Source organism: Drosophila navojoa, chromosome X (genome assembly GCF_054131105.1).
Source record: "Drosophila navojoa isolate 15081-1374.11 chromosome X, UAZ_NAV_1.0, whole genome shotgun sequence".
Taxonomy (NCBI): domain Eukaryota; kingdom Metazoa; phylum Arthropoda; class Insecta; order Diptera; family Drosophilidae; genus Drosophila; species Drosophila navojoa.
This window is the reverse complement of record NC_142895.1, coordinates 14,079,099-14,083,991: the sequence shown is the minus strand read 5'-3', so window position 1 is coordinate 14,083,991 and position 4,893 is coordinate 14,079,099. Positions and strand designations below refer to the sequence as shown.

Genomic DNA, 4,893 nt, shown 5'->3' with positions numbered 1-4,893 from the left:
TCCTGGCAGTCCCTCCCTCTGCCCCCTCTCGCACTCATTATGACGGCAAATTGCTTTGTGAATGTCAGTGAGTGGCCCGTTTGATTCTCAGCTTAATGTTTTATGGCATATTTATCGTGTTTAGGAATTTCAACTCGACTCAATTTGCATGATAAGCGCTTGGCGGTCGGGTCGGTCGCCTTCTCAAGTGTGTGTGTGTGGGCGCCAAATAATAACTCTAATGCCACCCCGATTGCTGTTGCCGTTAAACTATGCAAAATAGTTTACATTTTTCATTTCAAAGCCGCGTATCACGTATACGCCGCATTGCAGGGCGCTGTTGACGTCCGACGTCCGACGTGCGGCGTTCGACTCTTTGGCGCCCCACACACACGCAAACACACACAGATACATCTGGCAGCGTCACGCGATCAAATAGTATTTTGTTAACAGCTGAAAGCTATGCCTGGAGGGTAGCAGCAGGAGAAGGAGTGGGAGCAGGAGGAGTGGAAGCAGCAGCAGCAGCAGCAGTAGCAGGAGAAGTTACGTATGGTGCGTGCCTGGTGCATTCGTCACGGTCTGGTTCTAGGTCGGTGTCTGGGTCGGGATCGGGTCTGGGGTCTGGGACGGGGTCTGGGTCACACAGGTGGATTTTGTTGCGAACTGACTCGCTGATTTATGCCGCTCATTAAGTGCTGGGTGGTGCGATGCAGGTGGCTTCAGGTGGCCTCAGGACTATAATGAGCTTAGCCTTAGCGTGCAGCGTGTATTAAGGCAACACGATACAAGAACAGTACATAGCACACACACACACACACACACAGACTTACGGCAGCCAAAGGCCAAAGGCATGGCGTGTATCATGCACCTGGGTCAAGGTTATTAGAGCGCCAGGCACACGACGCGGCTGTGCAACGTCTCCGATTTCGACTCCGACTTCGTCTTGGTCTTGGTCTTAAAGTCTGACTAATGCCCGCCATACATCGCGTATGCGTAATATGCAAATAAATGCAAGCTAATGGCAAATGGCTACGGCTAATGGCTAATGGCTAATGGGCAATGGCCAACGGCTAATGGCTAATGGCAGGCGACTGTCAACTGCTGCTGCCATGTGGCGTCATGCCCTTCAAATTGCACTCGAGTGCTGGCCAAACACTGAGCGAGGGCGTTTGCCAACAGCCTTGCACTTCACACTTCCTTTTAGCTGACAAACTGACTCACTGACTCACTGACTGACTGACTGCAGAAGCTGTTGAGGCTGCCGAAGCAGAGCCAAAAAGTTGCTGTAATTAAAACATTTTCCAGCTGCCGCTTCGACCGCATCAATAATCACTTTATCTACGGCTGCAGACCCTTGCTTGAATGGCAAACGGCAAACAAGTCGCACTTATTGATCCTTAAGTTGGCTAAGCAAATATTTTCACAAGACTTTCACATTTCTGTGCTCCTCCTTTGCTCCTGCTGCTCCTGCTGCTCCTGCTGCTGCTGCTGTTTATTGAAACTTGAGGCCAAGAGCTAAGCCAAATGTCGCCACAGCAATGGATTAAACTGAATAGCAACAAATAATCCATTTGCTGTCACATGTTTAGAGCGAAGGCACTGAAAGAGTGCACAGCTTACGTCAGCCGATGAACTAAAAGCGCTGGAGTCAAGTTCTTATCAGTAAATTCGTTTATATAGTGAACAGATAAGAGTGATGCTACTTCTGATACATTTCTGTTGTTTCTTGAGTTGTTGAAGGTGAGTTTGCCAATTGGCCAGACATAAAATAGAGTTGAGCTCAAGTTCTTATCAGTAATTATTTCCCTACCAATGATGGCATTGGAGTTGTCTTTAAAGCGATCGAATATATTTAGAAGGTGAAATATTAATATTAATTTGACACTTGCTTATCATTCATATTACGCCTGCTTGACTAGTCAAAGTAGCTTGAAAACTTAAGTGAAATTTTTGCTTGCCCTGTTATCGACATAAGTTATCGCATTATCGAACAATCGAATATATCGATTATATAAGTAAGGCAGCAAAGCACTGAGCAAACAAACGAATGGTGCTAGAGTTCGGTAAACCAGCATTGGCTGATACTTTTGATCCATAAAAGTAAACAAACGTAATTATTTATTACGATCTAATTCATATAGTTTGTTATGTATGCTTAAAGTTTTTACGCCATTGCTTCGTCGAGTCCTTAGTAGCTCGCACTTGAACCAAGTCGGCTCGAAATCGAACTTCCACTACTTTATGAACCACCTTGTGAACAATACTAAGAGGGGTTATTTTTAAAGGCTTTCAGGTAAGAGCAGTAGTTCCAGCAAGAGCGGGTGCTTTAGTCAGGTCGACACATAGGTACGACCAGAGTTCACCTAAAGTCATTTCACCTTCCTCAACTCAACTCGAGCTCTGCCTTACTCCATGCCATAGCATGTCCATCACTCGGCATTTGTCTTTCCCGTTTCGATCAACTTGTATTATGCAAAATTCAAATAAAAGTCGGTGCTGGCTAATCATAGTAGGCCCTGGTCAGAGCTCGTTTGACAGTTGACAACGGGAGTGGCAGCATCATAAATATTCATTACATATTGAACAGTACAGCAAGCTGAAGCTGCAATATTTGAAAATCATTTGCTCCAAAATAAAAAAGTCAAATATATAAAAATTTCACAATTTCTATCGTGCCCGCAGCCGCAAGATAAATCAATCGAAATGATTCACTCGCACTTTGCGGATAATGATGATGACATGAAGCGTCGCATTGCCGATGTGGCCAACACTTTCATTCTGTTCGGAGTTATGATTATTATCATACGTTTGAGTGAGTAAACGATCTCTGCCTCTCCCACTCTTCCACTCTTTCACTCTTTCTCTATTATTCTCTCTCTGTCAGCTGAATGGCTATAATATTGAAATGCTATTTTTTGTTCCTTGTGTTTCTAGTGCCTCCCGTGCTGCGTTTCATGCATATTCAGTAGTTGCCGCCCGGCCCCTGGTCAGCTTTAAGAATCCCCAATCAAAATTTTCCGTGAATGAAGTTAGAAGAAGAAGATGAAGAGCAGGGCGCAAGAGCTGCTAATTCCGTTGGCCACTTTTTCCGCTTTAATTAATAACAGACAAATGAACATATGTATAGAAACCTATATACATATCGTTCTATACATATACCACTCCTTGGTCGCGACTCTGACGTCACAGCCGCAGCCACAGCCACCGTTATTAAGCAAACTTTTTTATTGCGCCCCTCGCCAGCCCCCGTCGAAAGAGCGAAAACGTTTATGAGCCGCGCCTCCACCTCAAAGGCCATGAAAATGTCATCAACTGCCAATTGTTCTCTATATCAGCCACGGCGAGGGCAGCTCTAGAAATTTGCCGTTTGCCTGCTTGACTTTGTTACTCACTGATGCAATGTAAATTTACGATTTCATATTAGAATTATTATTTGGGAACCGTTTGACTTGCCCGTTACTTGACGCACATTTCAATTTGTTTTCATTTCGATTCGGATCAGTTGCGGGAAAGCGATGAAAGCCAGAGTTAAGCAAGCAGGAGTTGGCCAGCCCTCCTCTTTGTCTTGTGGCTGGCAGGAGTTTGCTTGTCTTCCTCTCTCTCTCTATATCACGATCTTGCAGCTGGCAGGAGTTGGCATCTCCCTCCTTGCTGCCTTGTGGCTGGCAGGAGTTTGCTACTCTTCCTTTCTCTCTCTCTCTCTCTCTCTCTCTCTCTCTGTCTCTCTGTGTCTGACAGTTTGCTGGGATTTGCTTCTCTTCCTCTCTTTCTCCTGCTTTTTCCTTCTCTCTATCTCTCTTGCAACTATCAGCAGTTGTTTCTCTTACTCTCTATCTCCCTCTCTCTCTCTCTGTCTGGAAGCTTGCAGAAGTTTCTTCTCTTCCTTTCTTGCTCTCTCCAGCGCTCTCCTTTCTCTCTTTCTCTCTGTCTCTCTCTCCCTTATTCATTGCCTTGCAACTATTAGCAGCTTGCTTCTCTTACCCACTCTCTCTCTCTCTCTCTCTCTCTCTCTCTCTCTCTCTCTCTCTCTTGCAACCAACAGAAGTGGGCTCTTCTAGCTCCTCTCTGTCTTGTAGCTAGCAGGAGTTTGCTTGTCTTTCTTTCTCTTTCTCATTCCCCCTCTCTCTCTCTCTCTCTCTTTCCCTTGCAGCTTGCAATAGTATGCTTCTCTTCCCGCCCCTCTCAGGCAGCTCCTTTTATCAACCCTCTCTTCTGCAGCCTGCAGTCGTTTGCTTTTCCCCTCTCTCTCCTGCACTTCTCTCGCTTTCTCTCTCGCTCACTTTCTGTGTGCGTGTGTGTGCAACTCCCTTAAGCTTAGATGACGCTTCACACCTTCCGCCGCAGTTAATTTTACGCACTTAGTCGCTGACACTGCGCTGGGCACCTTAACGCGTTTTAAAACTTGGCTAAAAGTATGTCATTTGCTTGCACGCTTCTGCTAGATGGTGCTCAAACTTCGGCTCTGCCAGAAAGTTGCCAAGGATAACGAAACATGTGCACACACACACACAGAGAGAGAGAGAGAGAGAGAGAGAGAGAGAGAGAGAGAGATGTGTGTGTGCGTCGTTTGATGTATGTCGCCTTTAAGTTGTTTACGTACAGCGACTAAGTGGCAGCTAGATGTGGATGTGTGTGTGTGTGTGTGTGTGTGTGTGTGTGTGTGTGTATGTGGGTGAGGTTGAGGAAGTGACTGAAGAGGGGCAGCGCTGGCTCCTATTGACTTGACTGTCATATAGCCGGGCCTATTAAGGCGTCGAAGCGCGCTAAAGTAGCGCGCATCAGCGACAACCGCACAACCAGCAACAGCAACAACAGCAACAACAATGTGAAGAACAAGAGCAACAACATTAACACTCGCGACACATTTGCGTTGGTCTATTTCTTTAGGCTTTCAAGTAGAGTGCCTTACATTGT

General features: G+C 45.9%; 1 long non-coding RNA gene across 1 annotated transcript; it reads left to right on the top strand.

Annotated features, from left to right (window-relative positions):
* Positions 1–2,527: 2,527 nt before the first annotated feature.
* Positions 2,528–3,447, top strand: LOC149090631 (uncharacterized). The gene is made up of 2 exons (XR_016197414.1): positions 2,528–2,791; positions 2,914–3,447. It is a non-coding gene; the product is annotated as an uncharacterized LOC149090631 (long non-coding RNA).
* The last annotated feature ends 1,446 nt before the right edge of the window (positions 3,448–4,893 follow it).